At 35.4% G+C, this 20814-nt stretch overlaps 26 non-coding genes across 26 annotated transcripts; all 26 read right to left on the bottom strand.

Annotated features, from left to right (window-relative positions):
* Positions 1-136: 136 nt before the first annotated feature.
* Positions 137-210, bottom strand: TRNAT-UGU (transfer RNA threonine (anticodon UGU)). The gene has a single exon. It is a non-coding gene; the product is annotated as a tRNA-Thr (tRNA).
* A 380-nt stretch (positions 211-590) lies between these two features.
* Positions 591-666, bottom strand: TRNAT-UGU (transfer RNA threonine (anticodon UGU)). The gene has a single exon. It is a non-coding gene; the product is annotated as a tRNA-Thr (tRNA).
* Positions 667-1044: 378 nt separating this feature from the next.
* Positions 1045-1118, bottom strand: TRNAT-UGU (transfer RNA threonine (anticodon UGU)). Its single transcript has one exon. It is a non-coding gene; the product is annotated as a tRNA-Thr (tRNA).
* Positions 1119-1498: 380 nt separating this feature from the next.
* Positions 1499-1572, bottom strand: TRNAT-UGU (transfer RNA threonine (anticodon UGU)). The gene has a single exon. It is a non-coding gene; the product is annotated as a tRNA-Thr (tRNA).
* Positions 1573-2409: 837 nt separating this feature from the next.
* Positions 2410-2483, bottom strand: TRNAT-UGU (transfer RNA threonine (anticodon UGU)). Its single transcript has one exon. It is a non-coding gene; the product is annotated as a tRNA-Thr (tRNA).
* A 373-nt stretch (positions 2484-2856) lies between these two features.
* On the bottom strand, positions 2857-2930 carry TRNAT-UGU (transfer RNA threonine (anticodon UGU)). The gene has a single exon. It is a non-coding gene; the product is annotated as a tRNA-Thr (tRNA).
* Positions 2931-4221: 1291 nt separating this feature from the next.
* Positions 4222-4295, bottom strand: TRNAT-UGU (transfer RNA threonine (anticodon UGU)). Its single transcript has one exon. It is a non-coding gene; the product is annotated as a tRNA-Thr (tRNA).
* An 828-nt stretch (positions 4296-5123) lies between these two features.
* TRNAT-UGU (transfer RNA threonine (anticodon UGU)) lies at positions 5124-5197 on the bottom strand. The gene has a single exon. It is a non-coding gene; the product is annotated as a tRNA-Thr (tRNA).
* Positions 5198-6489: 1292 nt separating this feature from the next.
* On the bottom strand, positions 6490-6563 carry TRNAT-UGU (transfer RNA threonine (anticodon UGU)). The gene has a single exon. It is a non-coding gene; the product is annotated as a tRNA-Thr (tRNA).
* Positions 6564-6943: 380 nt separating this feature from the next.
* Positions 6944-7017, bottom strand: TRNAT-UGU (transfer RNA threonine (anticodon UGU)). Its single transcript has one exon. It is a non-coding gene; the product is annotated as a tRNA-Thr (tRNA).
* Positions 7018-7844: 827 nt separating this feature from the next.
* TRNAT-UGU (transfer RNA threonine (anticodon UGU)) lies at positions 7845-7918 on the bottom strand. Its single transcript has one exon. It is a non-coding gene; the product is annotated as a tRNA-Thr (tRNA).
* A 1292-nt stretch (positions 7919-9210) lies between these two features.
* On the bottom strand, positions 9211-9284 carry TRNAT-UGU (transfer RNA threonine (anticodon UGU)). Its single transcript has one exon. It is a non-coding gene; the product is annotated as a tRNA-Thr (tRNA).
* Positions 9285-9656: 372 nt separating this feature from the next.
* Positions 9657-9730, bottom strand: TRNAT-UGU (transfer RNA threonine (anticodon UGU)). The gene has a single exon. It is a non-coding gene; the product is annotated as a tRNA-Thr (tRNA).
* A 380-nt stretch (positions 9731-10110) lies between these two features.
* On the bottom strand, positions 10111-10186 carry TRNAT-UGU (transfer RNA threonine (anticodon UGU)). Its single transcript has one exon. It is a non-coding gene; the product is annotated as a tRNA-Thr (tRNA).
* A 378-nt stretch (positions 10187-10564) lies between these two features.
* TRNAT-UGU (transfer RNA threonine (anticodon UGU)) lies at positions 10565-10638 on the bottom strand. Its single transcript has one exon. It is a non-coding gene; the product is annotated as a tRNA-Thr (tRNA).
* Positions 10639-11018: 380 nt separating this feature from the next.
* On the bottom strand, positions 11019-11092 carry TRNAT-UGU (transfer RNA threonine (anticodon UGU)). The gene has a single exon. It is a non-coding gene; the product is annotated as a tRNA-Thr (tRNA).
* Positions 11093-12839: 1747 nt separating this feature from the next.
* On the bottom strand, positions 12840-12913 carry TRNAT-UGU (transfer RNA threonine (anticodon UGU)). Its single transcript has one exon. It is a non-coding gene; the product is annotated as a tRNA-Thr (tRNA).
* Positions 12914-13286: 373 nt separating this feature from the next.
* Positions 13287-13360, bottom strand: TRNAT-UGU (transfer RNA threonine (anticodon UGU)). Its single transcript has one exon. It is a non-coding gene; the product is annotated as a tRNA-Thr (tRNA).
* A 380-nt stretch (positions 13361-13740) lies between these two features.
* On the bottom strand, positions 13741-13816 carry TRNAT-UGU (transfer RNA threonine (anticodon UGU)). The gene has a single exon. It is a non-coding gene; the product is annotated as a tRNA-Thr (tRNA).
* Positions 13817-14194: 378 nt separating this feature from the next.
* Positions 14195-14268, bottom strand: TRNAT-UGU (transfer RNA threonine (anticodon UGU)). Its single transcript has one exon. It is a non-coding gene; the product is annotated as a tRNA-Thr (tRNA).
* Positions 14269-14649: 381 nt separating this feature from the next.
* On the bottom strand, positions 14650-14723 carry TRNAT-UGU (transfer RNA threonine (anticodon UGU)). Its single transcript has one exon. It is a non-coding gene; the product is annotated as a tRNA-Thr (tRNA).
* Positions 14724-16005: 1282 nt separating this feature from the next.
* On the bottom strand, positions 16006-16079 carry TRNAT-UGU (transfer RNA threonine (anticodon UGU)). The gene has a single exon. It is a non-coding gene; the product is annotated as a tRNA-Thr (tRNA).
* Positions 16080-17372: 1293 nt separating this feature from the next.
* Positions 17373-17446, bottom strand: TRNAT-UGU (transfer RNA threonine (anticodon UGU)). Its single transcript has one exon. It is a non-coding gene; the product is annotated as a tRNA-Thr (tRNA).
* Positions 17447-17818: 372 nt separating this feature from the next.
* On the bottom strand, positions 17819-17892 carry TRNAT-UGU (transfer RNA threonine (anticodon UGU)). The gene has a single exon. It is a non-coding gene; the product is annotated as a tRNA-Thr (tRNA).
* Positions 17893-18727: 835 nt separating this feature from the next.
* On the bottom strand, positions 18728-18801 carry TRNAT-UGU (transfer RNA threonine (anticodon UGU)). Its single transcript has one exon. It is a non-coding gene; the product is annotated as a tRNA-Thr (tRNA).
* Positions 18802-20548: 1747 nt separating this feature from the next.
* Positions 20549-20622, bottom strand: TRNAT-UGU (transfer RNA threonine (anticodon UGU)). The gene has a single exon. It is a non-coding gene; the product is annotated as a tRNA-Thr (tRNA).
* Between the last annotated feature and the right edge of the window lie 192 nt (positions 20623-20814).

Here is a 20814-nt window from a genome sequence, read left to right as displayed (position 1 = left end):
ACTTTTTTAAAGCTTCATCCCGTCTTCCTTCCTTTTTAGCACTTAGAGCAGATTCTTAATCCCACTATCGTAGAGATCGATGTTGTACACAATTGAAGTGCACATTTTGATGTTTAAAAGCTTTATTTGGAACTGACAGTACTGCTGAGAATTGAACTCAGGATCTCCTGTTTACAAGACAGGCACTTTAACCAACTAAGCCACAGCACAACAAACTGATGAGAAGGACAGGAAAGCCAGTGAGGATTTTATCACTAAATAAAAATTTCAAGTGGTTAACTGAGCAAAACAACATTAAGCTTGAGTATTATTCCACGCAAAGCATAATCATGGAGTAAGATGTCGCTCTCAGTCTTGGCACTTGAGAAACCAAGTAACTTTTGAAGAGCATTATTTAAAAGGACAATGACAAATTTGTAGAATAGTAAAAAAAAAACCTCTGCTGTAACTTTTTTAAACTTCATCCCGTCTTTTTTCCTTTTTAGTACTTAGAGCAGATTCTTAATCCCACTATTGCACTATCGTAGAGATGGATGTTGTACACAATTAAAGTCCACATTTTGATGTTTAAAAGCTTTATTAGGAACAGACATTACTGCTGAGAATTGAACTCAGGATCTCCTGTTTACAAGACAGGCACTTTAACCAACTAAGCCACAGCACAACAAACTGATGAGAAAGACAGGAAAGTCAGTGAGGATTTTATCACTAATTAAAAATTTCAAGTGGTTAACTGAGCAAGACAACATTAAGCTTGAGAAGTATTCCATGCAAAGCATAATCATGGAGTAAGATGTCGATCTCAGTCTTGGCACTTGAGAAACCAAGTAATTTTTGAAGAGCAGTATTTAAAAGGACAATGACAAATTTGTAGAATAGTAAAAAAAAAACACTGCTGTAACTTTTTTAAAGCTTCATCCCGTCTTTCTTCCTTTTTAGCACTTAGAGCAGATTCTTAATCCCACTATTGCACTATCGTAGAGATCGATGTTGTACACAATTGAAGTGCACATTTTGATGTTTAAAAGCTTTATTTGGAACAGACAGTACTGCTGAGAATTGAACTCAGGATCTCCTGTTTACAAGACAGGCACTTTAACCAACTAAGCCACAGCACAACAAACTGATGAGAAGGACAGCAAAGCCAGTGAGGATTTTATCACTAATTAAAAATTTCAAGTGGTTAACTGAGCAAAACAACATTAAGCTTGAGTATTATTCCATGCAAAGCATAATTATGGAGTAAGATGTCGCTCTCAGTCTTGGCACTTGAGAAACCAAGTAATTTTTGAAGAGCATTATTTAAAAGGACAATGACAAATTTGTAGAATAGTAAAAAAAAAACAGTTCTGTAACTTTTTTAAAGCTTCATCCCATCTTTCTTCCTTTTTAGCACTTAGAGCAGATTCTTAATCCCACTATTGCACTATCGTAGAGATCGATGTTGTACACAATTGAAGTGCACATTTTGAGGTTTAAAAGCTTTATTTGGAACAGATGGCACTGCTGAGATTTGAACTCAGGATCTCCTGTTTACAAGACAGGCACTTTAACCAACTAAGCCACAGAACCACAAGCTGAAGATAAGGACAGGAAAGCCAGTGAGGATTTAATTACTAATTAAAAATTTTAAGTGGTTAACTGAGCAAAACAACATTAAGCTTGAGTAGTATTCCATGCAAAGCATAATCATGGAATAAGATGTCGCTCTCAGTCTTGGCAATTGAGAAACCAAGTAATTTTTGAAGATCATTATTTAAAAGGACAATGACAAATTTGTAGAATAGTAAAAAAAAAACCTCTGCTGTAACTTTTTTTAAACTTCATCCCGTCTTTTTTCCTTTTTAGTACTTAGAGCAGATTCTTAATCCCACTATTGCACTATCGTAGAGATCGATGTTGTACACAATTAAAGTCCACATTTTGATGTTTAAAAGCTTTATTTGGAATAGACATTACTGCTGAGTATTGAACTCAGGATCTCCTGTTTACAAGACAGGCACTTTAACCAACTAAGCCACAGCACAACAAACTGATGAGAAGGACAGGAAAGTCAGTGAGGATTTTATCACTAATTAAAAATTTCAAGTGGTTAACTGAGCAAGACAACATTAAGCTTGAGAAGTATTCCATGCAAAGCATAATCATGGAGTAAGATGTCGATCTCAGTCTTGGCACTTGAGAAACCAAGTAATTTTTGAAGAGCATTATTTAAAAGGACAATGACAAATTTGTAGAATAGTAAAAAAAAAAAATAGTTCTGTAACTTTTTTAAAGCTTCATCCCATCTTTCTTCCTTTTGAGCACTTAGAGCAGATTCTTAATCCCACTATTGCATTATCGTAGAGATCGATGTTGTACACAATTGAAGTGCACATTTTGAGGTTTAAAAGCTTCATTTGGAACAGATGGCACTGCTGAGATTTGAACTCAGGATCTCCGGTTTACAAGACAGGCGCTTTAACCAACTAAGCCACAGCACCACAAGCTGAAGATGAGGACAGGAAAGCCAGTGAGGATTTAATTACTAATTAAAAATTTTAAGTGGTTAACTGAGCAAAACAACATTATGCTTGAGTAGTATTCCATGCAAAGCATAATCATGGAATAAGATGTCGCTCTCAGTCTTGGCAATTGAGAAACCAAGTAATTTTTGAAGAGCATTATTTAAAAGGACAATGACAAACTTGTAGAATAGTAAAAAAAAAAACACTGCTGTAACTTTTTTAAAGCTTCATCCCGTCTTTCTTCCTTTTTAGCACTTAGAGCAGATTCTTAATCCCACTATCGTAGAGATCGATGTTGTACACAATTGAAGTGCACATTTTGATGTTTAAAAGCTTTATTTGGAACTGACAGTACTGCTGAGAATTGAACTCAGGATCTCCTGTTTACAAGACAGGCACTTTAACCAACTAAGCCACAGCACAACAAACTGATGAGAAGGACAGGAAAGCCAGTGAGGATTTTATCACTAAATAAAAATTTCAAGTGGTTAACTGAGCAAAACAACATTAAGCTTGAGTATTATTCCACGCAAAGCATAATCATGGAGTAAGATGTCGCTCTCAGTCTTGGCACTTGAGAAACCAAGTAATTTTTGAAGAGCATTATTTAAAAGGACAATGACAAATTTGTAGAATAGTAAAAAAAAAACCTCTGCTGTAACTTTTTTAAACTTCATCCCGTCTTTTTTCCTTTTTAGTACTTAGAGCAGATTCTTAATCCCACTATTGCACTATCGTAGAGATCGATGTTGTACACAATTAAAGTCCACATTTTGATGTTTAAAAGCTTTATTAGGAACAGACATTACTGCTGAGAATTGAATTCAGGATCTCCTGTTTACAAGACAGGCACTTTAACCAACTAAGCCACAGCACAACAAACTGATGAGAAGGACAGGAAAGTCAGTGAGGATTTTATCACTAATTAAAAATTTCAAGTGGTTAACTGAGCAAGACAACATTAAGCTTGAGAAGTATTACATGCAAAGCATAATCATGGAGTAAGATGTCGATCTCAGTCTTGGCACTTGAGAAACCAAGTAATTTTTGAAGAGCATTATTTAAAAGGACAATGACAAATTTGTAGAATAGTAAAAAAAAAACACTGCTGTAACTTTTTTAAAGCTTCATCCCGTCTTTCTTCCTTTTTAGCACTTAGAGCAGATTCTTAATCCCACTATTGCATTATCGTAGAGATCGATGTTGTACACAATTGAAGTGCACATTTTGAGGTTTAAAAGCTTTATTTGGAACAGACAGTACTGCTGAGAATTGAACTCAGGATCTCCTGTTTACAAGACAGGCACGTTAACCAACTAAACCACAGCACAACAAACTGATGAGAAGGACAGGAAAGCCATTGAGGATTTTATCACTAATTAAAAATTTCAAGTGGTTAACTGAGCAAAACAACATTAAGCTTGAGTATTATTCCATGCAAAGCATAATCATGGAGTAAGATGTCGCTCTCGGTCTTGGCACTTGAGAAACCAAGTAATTTTTGAAGAGCATTATTTAAAAGGACAATGACAAATTTGTAGAATAGTAAAAAAAAAAAAACAGTTCTGTAACTTTTTTAAAGCTTCATCCCATCTTTCTTCCTTTTTAGCACTTAGAGCAGATTCTTAATCCCACTATTGCACTATCGTAGAGATCGATGTTGTACACAATTGAAGTGCACATTTTGAGGTTTAAAAGCTTTATTTGGAACAGATGGCACTGCTGAGATTTGAACTCAGGATCTCCTGTTTACAAGACAGGCGCTTTAACCAGCTAAGCCACAGCACCACAAGCTGAAGATGAGGACAGGAAAGCCAGTGAGGATTTAATTACTAATTAAAAATTTTAAGTGGTTAACTAAGCAAAACAACATTAAGCTTGAGTAGTATTCCATGCAAAGCATAATCATGGAATAAGATGTCGCTCTCAGTCTTGGCAATTGAGAAACCAAGTAATTTTTGAAGATCATTATTTAAAAGGACAATGACAAATTTGTAGAATAGTAAAAAAAAAACCTCTGCTGTAACTTTTTTTAAACTTCATCCCGTCTTTTTTCCTTTTTAGTACTTAGAGCAGATTCTTAATCCCACTATTGCACTATCGTAGAGATCGATGTTGTACACAATTAAAGTCCACATTCTGATGTTTAAAAGCTTTGTTTGGAATAGACATTACTGCTGAGTATTGACCTCAGGATCTCCTGTTTACAAGACAGGCACTTTAACCAACTAAGCCACAGCACAACAAATGATGAGAAGGACAGGAAAGTCAGTGAGGATTTTATCACTAATTAAAAATTTCAAGTGGTTAACTGAGCAAAACAACATTATGCTTGTGTAGTATTCCATGCAAAGCATAATCATGGAATAAGATGTCGCTCTCAGTCTTGGCACTTGAGAAACTAAGTAATTTTTGAAGAGCATTATTTAAAAGGACAATGACAAATTTGTAGAATAGTAAAAAAAAAAAACAGTGCTGTAACTTTTTCAAAGATTCATCCCGTCTTTCTTCCTTTTTAGCACTTAGAGCAGATTCTTAATCCCACTATCGTAGAGATCGATGTTGTACACAATTGAAGTGCACATTTTGATGTTTAAAAGCTTTATTTGGAACTGACAGTACTGCTGAGAATTGAACTCAGGATCTCCTGTTTACAAGACAGGCACTTTAACCAACTAAGCCACAGCACAACAAACTGATGAGAAGGACAGGAAAGCCAGTGAGGATTTTATCACTAAATAAAAATTTCAAGTGGTTAACTGAGCAAAACAACATTAAGCTTGAGTATTATTCCACGCAAAGCATAATCATGGAGTAAGATGTCGCTCTCAGTCTTGGCACTTGAGAAACCAAGTAATTTTTGAAGAGCATTATTTAAAAGGACAATGACAAATTTGTAGAATAGTAAAAAAAAAAACACTGCTATAACTTTTTTAAAGCTTCATCCCGTCTTTCTTCCTTTTTAGCACTTAGAGCAGATTCTTAATCCCACTATTGCACTATCGTAGAGATCGATGTTGTACACAATTGAAGTGCACATTTTGAGGTTTAAAAGGTTTATTTGGAACAGATGGCACTGCTGAGTTTTGAACTCAGAATCTCCTGTTTACGAGACAGGCGCTTTAACCAACTAAGCCACAGCATCACAAGCTGATGAGAAGGACAGGAAAGCCAGTGAGGATTTAATCACTAATTAAAAATTTCAAGTGGTTAACTGAGCAAAACAACATTTAGCTTGAGTAGTATTCCATGCAAAGCATAATCATGGAATAAGATGTCGCTCTCAGTCTTGGCACTTGAGAAACCAAGTAATTTTTGAAGAGCATTATTTAAAAGGACAATGACAAATTTGTAGAATAGTAAAAAAAAAAACATTGCTGTAACTTTTTCAAAGCTTCATCCCGTCTTTCTTCCTTTTTAGCACTTAGAGCAGATTCTTAATCCCACTATTGCACTATCGTAGAGATCGATGTTGTACACAATTGAAGTGCACATTTTGATGTTTAAAAGCTTCATTTGGAACAGACAGTACTGCTGAGAATTGAACTCAGGATCTCCTATTTACAAGACAGGCACGTTAACCAACTAAGCCACAGCACAACAAACTGATGAGAAGGACAGGAAAGCCATTGAGGATTTTATCACTAATTAAAAATTTCAAGTGGTTAATTGAGCAAAACAACATTAAGCTTGAGTATTATTCCATGCAAAGCATAATCATGGAGTAAGATGTCGCTCTCAGTCTTGGCACTTGAGAAACCAAGTAATTTTTGAAGAGCATTATTTAAAAGGACAATGACAAATTTGTAGAATAGTAAAAAAAAAAAATAGTTCTGTAACTTTTTTAAAGCTTCATCCCATCTTTCTTCCTTTTGAGCACTTAGAGCAGATTCTTAATCCCACTATTGCATTATCGTAGAGATCGATGTTGTACACAATTGAAGTGCACATTTTGGGGTTTAAAAGCTTCATTTGGAACAGATAGCACTGCTGAGATTTGAACTCAGGATCTCCTGTTTACAAGACAGGCGCTTTAACCAACTAAGCCACAGCACCACAAGCTGAAGATGAGGACAGGAAAGTCTGTGAGGATTTAATTACTAATTAAAAATTTTAAGTGGTTAACTGAGCAAAACAACATTATGCTTGAGTAGTATTCCATGCAAAGCATAATCATGGAATAAGATGTCGCTCTCAGTCTTGGCAATTGAGAAACCAAGTAATTTTTGAAGAGCATTATTTAAACGGACAATGACAAACTTGTAGAATAGTAAAAAAAAAACACTGCTGTAACTTTTTTAAAGCTTCATCCCGTCTTCCTTCCTTTTTAGCACTTAGAGCAGATTCTTAATCCCACTATTGCACTATCGTAGAGATCGATGTTGTACACAATTGAAGTGCACATTTTGAGGTTTAAAAGCTTTATTTGGAACAGATGGCACTGCTGAGATTTGAACTCAGGATCTCCTGTTTACAAGACAGGCGCTTTAACCAGCTAAGCCACAGCACCACAAGCTGAAGATGAGGACAGGAAAGCCAGTGAGGATTTAATTACTAATTAAAAATTTTAAGTGGTTAACTAAGCAAAACAACATTAAGCTTGAGTAGTATTCCATGCAAAGCATAATCATGGAATAAGATGTCGCTCTCAGTCTTGGCAATTGAGAAACCAAGTAATTTTTGAAGATCATTATTTAAAAGGACAATGACAAATTTGTAGAATAGTAAAAAAAAAACCTCTGCTGTAACTTTTTTTAAACTTCATCCCGTCTTTTTTCCTTTTTAGTACTTAGAGCAGATTCTTAATCCCACTATTGCAGTATCGTAGAGATCGATGTTGTACACAATTAAAGTCCACATTCTGATGTTTAAAAGCTTTGTTTGGAATAGACATTACTGCTGAGTATTGAACTCAGGATCTCCTGTTTACAAGACAGGCACTTTAACCAACTAAGCCACAGCACAACAAATGATGAGAAGGACAGGAAAGTCAGTGAGGATTTTATCACTAATTAAAAATTTCAAGTGGTTAACTGAGCAAAACAACATTATGCTTGTGTAGTATTCCATGCAAAGCATAATCATGGAATAAGATGTCGCTCTCAGTCTTGGCACTTGAGAAACTAAGTAATTTTTGAAGAGCATTATTTAAAAGGACAATGACAAATTTGTAGAATAGTAAAAAAAAAAACAGTGCTGTAACTTTTTCAAAGATTCATCCCATCTTTCTTCCTTTTTAGCACTTAGAGCAGATTCTTAATCCCACTATCGTAGAGATCGATGTTGTACACAATTGAAGTGCACATTTTGATGTTTAAAAGCTTTATTTGGAACTGACAGTACTGCTGAGAATTGAACTCAGGATCTCCTGTTTACAAGACAGGCACTTTAACCAACTAAGCCACAGCACAACAAACTGATGAGAAGGACAGGAAAGCCAGTGAGGATTTTATCACTAAATAAAAATTTCAAGTGGTTAACTGAGCAAAACAACATTAAGCTTGAGTATTATTCCACGCAAAGCATAATCATGGAGTAAGATGTCGCTCTCAGTCTTGGCACTTGAGAAACCAAGTAATTTCTGAAGAGCATTATTTAAAAGGACAATGACAAATTTGTAGAATAGTAAAAAAAAAAACACTGCTATAACTTTTTTAAAGCTTCATCCCGTCTTTCTTCCTTTTTAGCACTTAGAGCAGATTCTTAATCCCACTATTGCACTATCGTAGAGATCGATGTTGTACACAATTGAAGTGCACATTTTGAGGTTTAAAAGCTTTATTTGGAACAGATGGCACTGCTGAGTTTTGAACTCAGAATCTCCTGTTTATGAGACAGGCGCTTTAACCAACTAAGCCACAGCATCACAAGCTGATGAGAAGGACAGGAAAGCCAGTGAGGATTTAATCACTAATTAAAAATTTCAAGTGGTTAACTGAGCAAAGCAACATTTAGCTTGAGTAGTATTCCATGCAAAGCATAATCATGGAATAAGATGTCGCTCTCAGTCTTGGCACTTGAGAAACCAAGTAATTTTTGAAGAGCATTATTTAAAAGGACAATGACAAATTTGTAGAATAGTAAAAAAAAAAACATTGCTGTAACTTTTTCAAAGCTTCATCCCGTCTTTCTTCCTTTTTAGCACTTAGAGCAGATTCTTAATCCCACTATTGCACTATCGTAGAGATCGATGTTGTACACAATTGAAGTGCACATTTTGATGTTTAAAAGCTTTATTTGGAACAGACAGTACTGCTGAGAATTGAACTCAGGATCTCCTGTTTACAAGACAGGCACGTTAACCAACTAAGCCACAGCACAACAAACTGATGAGAAGGACAGGAAAGCCATTGAGGATTTTATCACTAATTAAAAATTTCAAGTGGTTAATTGAGCAAAACAACATTAAGCTTGAGTATTATTCCATGCAAAGCATAATCATGGAGTAAGATGTCGCTCTCAGTCTTGGCACTTGAGAAACCAAGTAATTTTTGAAGAGCATTATTTAAAAGGACAATGACAAATTTGTAGAATAGTAAAAAAAAAAAATAGTTCTGTAACTTTTTTAAAGCTTCATCCCATCTTTCTTCCTTTTGAGCACTTAGAGCAGATTCTTAATCCCACTATTGCATTATCGTAGAGATCGATGTTGTACACAATTGAAGTGCACATTTTGGGGTTTAAAAGCTTCATTTGGAACAGATGGCACTGCTGAGATTTGAACTCAGGATCTCCTGTTTACAAGACAGGCGCTTTAACCAACTAAGCCACAGCACCACAAGCTGAAGAGGAGGACAGGAAAGCCAGTGAGGATTTAATTACTAATTAAAAATTTTAAGTGGTTAACTGAGCAAAACAACATTATGCTTGAGTAGTATTCCATGCAAAGCATAATCATGGAATAAGATGTCGCTCTCAGTCTTGGCAATTGAGAAACCAAGTAATTTTTGAAGAGCATTATTTAAACGGACAATGACAAACTTGTAGAATAGTAAAAAAAAAACACTGCTGTAACTTTTTTAAAGCTTCATCCCGTCTTCCTTCCTTTTTAGCACTTAGAGCAGATTCTTAATCCCACTATCGTAGAGATCGATGTTGTACACAATTGAAGTGCACATTTTGATGTTTAAAAGCTTTATTTGGAACTGACAGTACTGCTGAGAATTGAACTCAGGATCTCCTGTTTACAAGACAGGCACTTTAACCAACTAAGCCACAGCACAACAAACGGATGAGAAGGACAGGAAAGCCAGTGAGGATTTTATCACTAAATAAAAATTTCAAGTGGTTAACTGAGCAAAACAACATTAAGCTTGAGTATTATTCCACGCAAAGCATAATCATAGAGTAAGATGTCGCTCTCAGTCTTGGCACTTGAGAAACCAAGTAATTTTTGAAGAGCATTATTTAAAAGGACAATGACAAATTTGTAGAATAGTAAAAAAAAAACCTCTGCTGTAACTTTTTTAAACTTCATCCCGTCTTTTTTCCTTTTTAGTACTTAGAGCAGATTCTTAATCCCACTATTGCACTATCGTAGAGATGGATGTTGTACACAATTAAAGTCCACATTTTGATGTTTAAAAGCTTTATTAGGAACAGACATTACTGCTGAGAATTGAACTCAGGATCTCCTGTTTACAAGACAGGCACTTTAACCAACTAAGCCACAGCACAACAAACTGATGAGAAAGACAGGAAAGTCAGTGAGGATTTTATCACTAATTAAAAATTTCAAGTGGTTAACTGAGCAAGACAACATTAAGCTTGAGAAGTATTCCATGCAAAGCATAATCATGGAGTAAGATGTCGATCTCAGTCTTGGCACTTGAGAAACCAAGTAATTTTTGAAGAGCAGTATTTAAAAGGACAATGACAAATTTGTAGAATAGTAAAAAAAAAACACTGCTGTAACTTTTTTAAAGCTTCATCCCGTCTTTCTTCCTTTTTAGCACTTAGAGCAGATTCTTAATCCCACTATTGCACTATCGTAGAGATCGATGTTGTACACAATTGAAGTGCACATTTTGATGTTTAAAAGCTTTATTTGGAACAGACAGTACTGCTGAGAATTGAACTCAGGATCTCCTGTTTACAAGACAGGCACTTTAACCAACTAAGCCACAGCACAACAAACTGATGAGAAGGACAGCAAAGCCAGTGAGGATTTTATCACTAATTAAAAATTTCAAGTGGTTAACTGAGCAAAACAACATTAAGCTTGAGTATTATTCCATGCAAAGCATAATTATGGAGTAAGATGTCGCTCTCAGTCTTGGCACTTGAGAAACCAAGTAATTTTTGAAGAGCATTATTTAAAAGGACAATGACAAATTTGTAGAATAGTAAAAAAAAAACAGTTCTGTAACTTTTTTAAAGCTTCATCCCATCTTTCTTCCTTTTTAGCACTTAGAGCAGATTCTTAATCCCACTATTGCACTATCGTAGAGATCGATGTTGTACACAATTGAAGTGCACATTTTGAGGTTTAAAAGCTTTATTTGGAACAGATGGCACTGCTGAGATTTGAACTCAGGATCTCCTGTTTACAAGACAGGCACTTTAACCAACTAAGCCACAGCACCACAAGCTGAAGATAAGGACAGGAAAGCCAGTGAGGATTTAATTACTAATTAAAAATTTTAAGTGGTTAACTGAGCAAAACAACATTAAGCTTGAGTAGTATTCCATGCAAAGCATAATCATGGAATAAGATGTCGCTCTCAGTCTTGGCAATTGAGAAACCAAGTAATTTTTGAAGATCATTATTTAAAAGGACAATGACAAATTTGTAGAATAGTAAAAAAAAAACCTCTGCTGTAACTTTTTTTAAACTTCATCCCGTCTTTTTTCCTTTTTAGTACTTAGAGCAGATTCTTAATCCCACTATTGCACTATCGTAGAGATCGATGTTGTACACAATTAAAGTCCACATTTTGATGTTTAAAAGCTTTATTTGGAATAGACATTACTGCTGAGTATTGAACTCAGGATCTCCTGTTTACAAGACAGGCACTTTAACCAACTAAGCCACAGCACAACAAACTGATGAGAAGGACAGGAAAGTCAGTGAGGATTTTATCACTAATTAAAAATTTCAAGTGGTTAACTGAGCAAGACAACATTAAGCTTGAGAAGTATTCCATGCAAAGCATAATCATGGAGTAAGATGTCGATCTCAGTCTTGGCACTTGAGAAACCAAGTAATTTTTGAAGAGCATTATTTAAAAGGACAATGACAAATTTGTAGAATAGTAAAAAAAAAACAGTGCTGTAACTTTTTTAAAGCTTCATCCCGTCTTACTTCCTTTTTAGCACTCAGAGCAGATTCTTAATCCCACTATTGCACTATCGTAGAGATCGAGGCTGTACACAATTAAAGTCCACATTTTGAGGTTTAAAAGCTTTATTTGGAACAGATGGCACTGCTGAGTTTTGAACTCAGGATCTCCTGTTTACGAGACAGGCGCTTTAACCAACTAAGCCACAGCATCACAAGCTGATGAGAAGGCCAGGAAAGCCAGTGAGGATTTAATCACTAATTAAAAATTTCAAGTGGTTAACTGAGCAAAGCAACATTTAGCTTGAGTAGTATTCCATGCAAAGCATAATCATGGAATAAGATGTCGCTCTCAGTCTTGGTACTTGAGAAACCAAGTAATTTTTGAAGAGCATTATTTAAAAGGACAATGACAAATTTGTAGAATAGTAAAAAAAAAAAACATTGCTGTAACTTTTTCAAAGCTTCATCCCGTCTTTCTTCCTTTTTAGCACTTAGAGCAGATTCTTAATCCCACTATTGCACTATCGTAGAGATCGATGTTGTACACAATTGAAGTGCACATTTTGAGGTTTAAAAGCTTTATTTGGAACAGACAGTACTGCTGAGAATTGAACTCAGGATCTCCTGTTTACAAGACAGACACGTTAACCAACTAAGCCACAGCACAACAAACTGATGAGAAGGACAGGAAAGCCATTGAGGATTTTATCACTAATTAAAAATTTCAAGTGGGTAACTGAGCAAAACAACATTAAGCTTGAGTATTATTCCATGCAAAGCATAATCATGGAGTAAGATGTCACTCTCAGTCTTGGCACTTGAGAAACCAAGTAATTTTTGAAGAGCATTATTTAAAAGGACAATGACAAATTTGTAGAATAGTAAAAAAAAAAAATAGTTCTGTAACTTTTTTAAAGCTTCATCCCATCTTTCTTCCTTTTGAGCACTTAGAGCAGATTCTTAATCCCACTATTGCATTATCGTAGAGATCGATGTTGTACACAATTGAAGTGCACATTTTGAGGTTTAAAAGCTTCATTTGGAACAGATGGCACTGCTGAGATTTGAACTCAGGATCTCCGGTTTACAAGACAGGCGCTTTAACCAACTAAGCCACAGCACCACAAGCTGAAGATGAGGACAGGAAAGCCAGTGAGGATTTAATTACTAATTAAAAATTTTAAGTGGTTAACTGAGCAAAACAACATTATGCTTGAGTAGTATTCCATGCAAAGCATAATCATGGAATAAGATGTCGCTCTCAGTCTTGGCAATTGAGAAACCAAGTAATTTTTGAAGAGCATTATTTAAAAGGACAATGACAAACTTGTAGAATAGTAAAAAAAAAAACACTGCTGTAACTTTTTTAAAACTTCATCCCGTCTTTCTTCCTTTTTAGCACTTAGAGCAGATTCTTAATCCCACTATCGTAGAGATCGATGTTGTACACAATTGAAGTGCACATTTTGATGTTTAAAAGCTTTATTTGGAACTGACAGTACTGCTGAGAATTGAACTCAGGATCTCCTGTTTACAAGACAGGCACTTTAACCAACTAAGCCACAGCACAACAAACTGATGAGAAGGACAGGAAAGCCAGTGAGGATTTTATCACTAAATAAAAATTTCAAGTGGTTAACTGAGCAAAACAACATTAAGCTTGAGTATTATTCCACGCAAAGCATAATCATGGAGTAAGATGTCGCTCTCAGTCTTGGCACTTGAGAAACCAAGTAATTTTTGAAGAGCATTATTTAAAAGGACAATGACAAATTTGTAGAATAGTAAAAAAAAAACCTCTGCTGTAACTTTTTTGAACTTCATCCCGTCTTTTTTCCTTTTTAGTACTTAGAGCAGATTCTTAATCCCACTATTGCACTATCGTAGAGATCGATGTTGTACACAATTAAAGTCCACATTTTGATGTTTAAAAGCTTTATTAGGAACAGACATTACTGCTGAGAATTGAACTCAGGATCTCCTGTTTACAAGACAGGCACTTTAACCAACTAAGCCACAGCACAACAAACTGATGAGAAGGACAGGAAAGTCAGTGAGGATTTTATCACTAATTAAAAATTTCAAGTGGTTAACTGAGCAAGACAACATTAAGCTTGAGAAGTATTACATGCAAAGCATAATCATGGAGTAAGATGTCGATCTCAGTCTTGGCACTTGAGAAACCAAGTAATTTTTGAAGAGCATTATTTAAAAGGACAATGACAAATTTGTAGAATAGTAAAAAAAAAACACTGCTGTAACTTTTTTAAAGCTTCATCCCGTCTTTCTTCCTTTTTAGCACTTAGAGCAGATTCTTAATCCCACTATTGCACTATCGTAGAGATCGATGTTGTACACAATTGAAGTGCACATTTTGATGTTTAAAAGCTTTATTTGGAACAGACAGTACTGCTGAGAATTGAACTCAGGATCTCCTGTTTACAAGACAGGCACTTTAACCAACTAAGCCACAGCACAACAAACTGATGAGAAGGACAGGAAAGCCAGTTAGGATTTTATCACTAATTAAAAATTTCAAGTGGTTAACTGAGCAAAACAACATTAAGCTTGAGTATTATTCCATGCAAAGCATAATTATGGAGTAAGATGTCGCTCTCAGTCTTGGCACTTGAGAAACCAAGTAATTTTTGAAGAGCATTATTTAAAAGGACAATGACAAATTTGTAGAATAGTAAAAAAAAAAACAGTTCTGTAACTTTTTTAAAGCTTCATCCCATCTTTCTTCCTTTTTAGCACTTAGAGCAGATTCTTAATCCCACTATTGCACTATCGTAGAGATCGATGTTGTACACAATTGAAGTGCACATTTTGAGGTTTAAAAGCTTTATTTGGAACAGATGGCACTGCTGAGATTTGAACTCAGGATCTCCTGTTTACAAGACAGGCACTTTAACCAACTAAGCCACAGCACCACAAGCTGAAGATGAGGACAGGAAAGCCAGTGAGGATTTAATTACTAATTAAAAATTTTAAGTGGTTAACTGAGCAAAGCAACATTAAGCTTGAGAAGTATTCCATGCAAAGCATAATCATGGAGTAAGATGTCGATCTCAGTCTTGGCACTTGAGAAACCAAGTAATTTTTGAAGAGCATTATTTAAAAGGACAATGACAAATTTGTAGAATAGTAAAAAAAAAACAGTGCTGTAACTTTTTTAAAGCTTCATCCCGTCTTTCTTCCTTTTTAGCACTCAGAGCAGATTCTTAATCCCACTATTGCACTATCGTAGAGATCGAGGCTGTACACAATTAAAGTCCACATTTTGAGGTTTAAAAGCTTTATTTGGAACAGATGGCACTGCTGAGCTTTGAACTCAGGATCTCCTGTTTACGAGACAGGCGCTTTAACCAACTAAGCCACAGCATCACAAGCTGATGAGAAGGCCAGGAAAGCCAGTGAGGATTTAATCACTAATTAAAAATTTCAAGTGGTTAACTGAGCAAAACAACATTTAGCTTGAGTAGTATTCCATGCAAAGCATAATCATGGAATAAGATGTCGCTCTCAGTCTTGGCACTTGAGAAACCAAGTAATTTTTGAAGAGCATTATTTAAAAGGACAATGACAAATTTGTAGAATAGTAAAAAAAAAAAACATTGCTGTAACTTTTTCAAAGCTTCATCCCGTCTTTCTTCCTTTTTAGCACTTAGAGCAGATTCTTAATCCCACTATTGCACTATCGTAGAGATCGATGTTGTACACAATTGAAGTGCACATTTTGAGGTTTAAAAGCTTTATTTGGAACAGACAGTACTGCTGAGAATTGAACTCAGGATCTCCTGTTTACAAGACAAGCACGTTAACCAACTAAGCCACAGCACAACAAACTGATGAGAAGGACAGGAAAGCCATTGAGGATTTTATCACTAATTAAAAATTTCAAGTGGGTAACTGAGCAAAACAACATTAAGCTTGAGTATTATTCCATGCAAAGCATAATCATGGAGTAAGATGTCGCTCTCAGTCTTGGCACTTGAGAAACCAAGTAATTTTTGAAGAGCATTATTTAAAAGGACAATGACAAATTTGTAGAATAGTAAAAAAAAAACACTGCTGTAACTTTTTTAAAGCTTCATCCCGTCTTTCTTCCTTTTTAGCACTTAGAGCAGATTCTTAATCCCACTATCGTAGAGATCGATGTTGTACACAATTGAAGTGCACATTTTGATGTTTAAAAGCTTTATTTGGAACTGACAGTACTGCTGAGAATTGAACTCAGGATCTCCTGTTTACAAGACAGGCACTTTAACCAACTAAGCCACAGCACAACAAACTGATGAGAAGGACAGGAAAGCCAGTGAGGATTTTATCACTAAATAAAAATTTCAAGTGGTTAACTGAGCAAAACAACATTAAGCTTGAGTATTATTCCACGCAAAGCATAATCATGGAGTAAGATGTCGCTCTCAGTCTTGGCACTTGAGAAACCAAGTAATTTTTGAAGAGCATTATTTAAAAGGACAATGACAAATTTGTAGAATAGTAAAAAAAAAAAACACTGCTATAACTTTTTTAAAGCTTCATCCCGTCTTTCTTCCTTTTTAGCACTTAGAGCAGATTCTTAATCCCACTATTGCACTATCGTAGAGATCGATGTTGTACACAATTGAAGTGCACATTTTGAGGTTTAAAAGCTTTATTTGGAACAGATGGCACTGCTGAGTTTTGAACTCAGAATCTCCTGTTTACGAGACAGGCGCTTTAACCAACTAAGCCACAGCATCACAAGCTGATGAGAAGGACAGGAAAGCCAGTGAGGATTTAATCACTAATTAAAAATTTCAAGTGGTTAACTGAGCAAAACAACATTTAGCTTGAGTAGTATTCCATGCAAAGCATAATCATGGAATAAGATGTCGCTCTCAGTCTTGGCACTTGAGAAACCAAGTAATTTTTGAAGAGCATTATTTAAAAGGACAATGACAAATTTGTAGAATAGTAAAAAAAAAAACATTGCTGTAACTTTTTCAAAGCTTCATCCCGTCTTTCTTCCTTTTTAGCACTTAGAGCAGATTCTTAATCCCACTATTGCACTATCGTAGAGATCGATGTTGTACACAATTGAAGTGCACATTTTGATGTTTAAAAGCTTTATTTGGAACAGACAGTACTGCTGAGAATTGAACTCAGGATCTCCTGTTTACAAGACAGGCACGTTAACCAACTAAGCCACAGCACAACAAACTGATGAGAAGGACAGGAAAGCCATTGAGGATTTTATCACTAATTAAAAATTTCAAGTGGTTAATTGAGCAAAACAACATTAAGCTTGAGTATTATTCCATGCAAAGCATAATCATGGAGTAAGATGTCGCTCTCAGTCTTGGCACTTGAGAAACCAAGTAATTTTTGAAGAGCATTATTTAAAAGGACAATGACAAATTTGTAGAATAGTAAAAAAAAAAAATAGTTCTGTAACTTTTTTAAAGCTTCATCCCATCTTTCTTCCTTTTGAGCACTTAGAGCAGATTCTTAATCCCACTATTGCATTATCGTAGAGATCGATGTTGTACACAATTGAAGTGCACATTTTGAGGTTTAAAAGCTTCATTTGGAACAGATGGCACTGCTGAGATTTGAACTCAGGATCTCCTGTTTACAAGACAGGCGCTTTAACCAACTAAGCCACAGCACCACAAGCTGGAGATGAGGACAGGAAAGCCAGTGAGGATTTAATTACTAATTAAAAATTTTAAGTGGTTAACTGAGCAAAACAACATTATGCTTGAGTAGTATTCCATGCAAAGCATAATCATGGAATAAGATGTCGCTCTCAGTCTTGGCAATTGAGAAACCAAGTAATTTTTGAAGAGCATTATTTAAAAGGACAATGACAAACTTGTAGAATAGTAAAAAAAAAACACTGCTGTAACTTTTTTAAAGCTTCATCCCGTCTTTCTTCCTTTTTAGCACTTAGAGCAGATTCTTAATCCCACTATCGTAGAGATCGATGTTGTACACAATTGAAGTGCACATTTTGATGTTTAAAAGCTTTATTTGGAACTGACAGTACTGCTGAGAATTGAACTCAGGATCTCCTGTTTACAAGACAGGCACTTTAACCAACTAAGCCACAGCACAACAAACTGATGAGAAGGACAGGAAAGCCAGTGAGGATTTTATCACTAAATAAAAATTTCAAGTGGTTAACTGAGCAAAACAACATTAAGCTTGAGTATTATTCCACGCAAAGCATAATCATGGAGTAAGATGTCGCTCTCAGTCTTGGCACTTGAGAAACCAAGTAATTTTTGAAGAGCATTATTTAAAAGGACAATGACAAATTTGTAGAATAGTAAAAAAAAAACCTCTGCTGTAACTTTTTTAAAGCTTCATCCCGTCTTTCTTCCTTTTTAGCACTTAGAGCAGATTCTTAATCCCACTATTGCACTATCGTAGAGATCGATGTTGTACACAATTGAAGTGCACATTTTGATGTTTAAAAGCTTTATTTGGAACAGACAGTACTGCTGAGAATTGAACTCAGGATCTCCTGTTTACAAGACAGGCATTTTAACCAACTAAGCCACAGCACAACAAACTGATGAGAAGGACAGGAAAGCCAGTGAGGATTTTATCACTAATTAAAAATTTCAAGTGGTTAACTGAGCAAAACAACATTAAGCTTGAGTATTATTCCATGCAAAGCATAATTATGGAGTAAGATGTCGCTCTCAGTCTTGGCACTTGAGAAACCAAGTAATTTTTGAAGAGCATTATTTAAAAGGACAATGACAAATTTGTAGAATAGTAAAAAAAAAACAGTTCTGTAACTTTTTTAAAGCTTCATCCCATCTTTCTTCCTTTTTAGCACTTAGAGCAGATTCTTAATCCCACTATTGCACTATCGTAGAGATCGATGTTGTACACAATTGAAGTGCACATTTTGAGGTTTAAAAGCTTTATTTGGAACAGATGGCACTGCTGAGATTTGAACTCAGGATCTCCTGTTTACAAGACAGGCACTTTAACCAACTAAGCCACAGCACCACAAGCTGAAGATGAGGACAGGAAAGCCAGTGAGGATTTAATTACTAATTAAAAATTTTAAGTGGTTAACTGAGCAAAACAACATTAAGCTTGAGTAGTATTCCATGCAAAGCATAATCATGGAATAAGATGTCGCTCTCAGTCTTGGCAATTGAGAAACCAAGTAATTTTTGAAGATCATTATTTAAAAGGACAATGACAAATTTGTAGAATAGTAAAAAAAAAACCTCTGCTGTAACTTTTTTTAAACTTCATCCCGTCTTTTTTCCTTTTTAGTACTTAGAGCAGATTCTTAATCCCACTATTGCACTATCGTAGAGATCGATGTTGTACACAATTAAAGTCCACATTTTGATGTTTAAAAGCTTTATTTGGAATAGACATTACTGCTGAGTATTGAACTCAGGATCTCCTGTTTACAAGACAGGCACTTTAACCAACTAAGCCACAGCACAACAAACTGATGAGAAGGACAGGAAAGTCAGTGAGGATTTTATCACTAATTAAAAATTTCAAGTGGTTAACTGAGCAAGACAACATTAAGCTTGAGAAGTATTCCATGCAAAGCATAATCATGGAGTAAGATGTCGATCTCAGTCTTGGCACTTGAGAAACCAAGTAATTTTTGAAGAGCATTATTTAAAAGGACAATGACAAATTTGTAGAATAGTAAAAAAAAAACAGTGCTGTAACTTTTTTAAAGCTTCATCCCGTCTTTCTTCCTTTTTAGCACTCAGAGCAGATTCTTAATCCCACTATTGCACTATCGTAGAGATCGAGGCTGTACACAATTAAAGTCCACATTTTGAGGTTTAAAAGCTTTATTTGGAACAGATGGCACTGCTGAGTTTTGAACTCAGGATCTCCTGTTTACGAGACAGGCGCTTTAACCAACTAAGCCACAGCATCACAAGCTGATGAGAAGGCCAGGAAAGCCAGTGAGGATTTAATCACTAATTAAAAATTTCAAGTGGTTAACTGAGCAAAACAACATTTAGCTTGAGTAGTATTCCATGCAAAGCATAATCATGGAATAAGATGTCGCTCTCAGTCTTGGCACTTGAGAAACCAAGTAATTTTTGAAGAGCATTATTTAAAAGGACAATGACAAATTTGTAGAATAGTAAAAAAAAAAAACATTGCTGTAACTTTTTCAAAGCTTCATCCCGTCTTTCTTCCTTTTTAGCACTTAGAGCAGATTCTTAATCCCACTATTGCACTATCGTAGAGAACGATGTTGTACACAATTGAAGTGCACATTTTGAGGTTTGAAAGCTTTATTTGGAACAGACAGTACTGCTGAGAATTGAACTCAGGATCTCCTGTTTACAAGACAGGCACGTTAACGAACTAAGCCACAGCACAACAAACTGATGAGAAGGACAGGAAAGCCATTGAGGATTTTATCACTAATTAAAAATTTCAAGTGGGTAACTGAGCAAAACAACATTAAGCTTGAGTATTATTCCATGCAAAGCATAATCATGGAGTAAGATGTCGCTCTCAGTCTTGGCACTTGAGAAACCAAGTAATTTTTGAAGAGCATTATTTAAAAGGACAATGACAAATTTGTAGAATAGTAAAAAAAAAAAATAGTTCTGTAACTTTTTTAAAGCTTCATCCCATCTTTCTTCCTTTTGAGCACTTAGAGCAGATTCTTAATCCCACTATTGCATTATCGTAGAGATCGATGTTGTACACAATTGAAGTGCACATTTTGAGGTTTAAAAGCTTCATTTGGAACAGATGGCACTGCTGAGATTTGAACTCAGGATCTCCTGTTTACAAGACAGGCGCTTTAACCAACTAAGCCACAGCACCACAAGCTGAAGATGAGGACAGGAAAGCCAGTGAGGATTTAATTACTAATTAAAAATTTTAAGTGGTTAACTGAGCAAAACAACATTATGCTTGAGTAGTATTCCATGCAAAGTATAATCATGGAATAAGATGTCGCTCTCAGTCTTGGCAATTGAGAAACCAAGTAATTTTTGAAGAGCATTATTTAAAAGG

This window comes from Phyllobates terribilis, unplaced genomic scaffold, assembly GCF_046119375.1.
Source record: "Phyllobates terribilis strain yellow unplaced genomic scaffold, ASM4611937v1 Scaffold_9__5_contigs__length_417890890, whole genome shotgun sequence".
NCBI classification, from domain to species: Eukaryota; Metazoa; Chordata; class Amphibia; order Anura; family Dendrobatidae; genus Phyllobates; species Phyllobates terribilis.
This window is presented reverse-complemented; position numbering and strand designations above follow the sequence as displayed.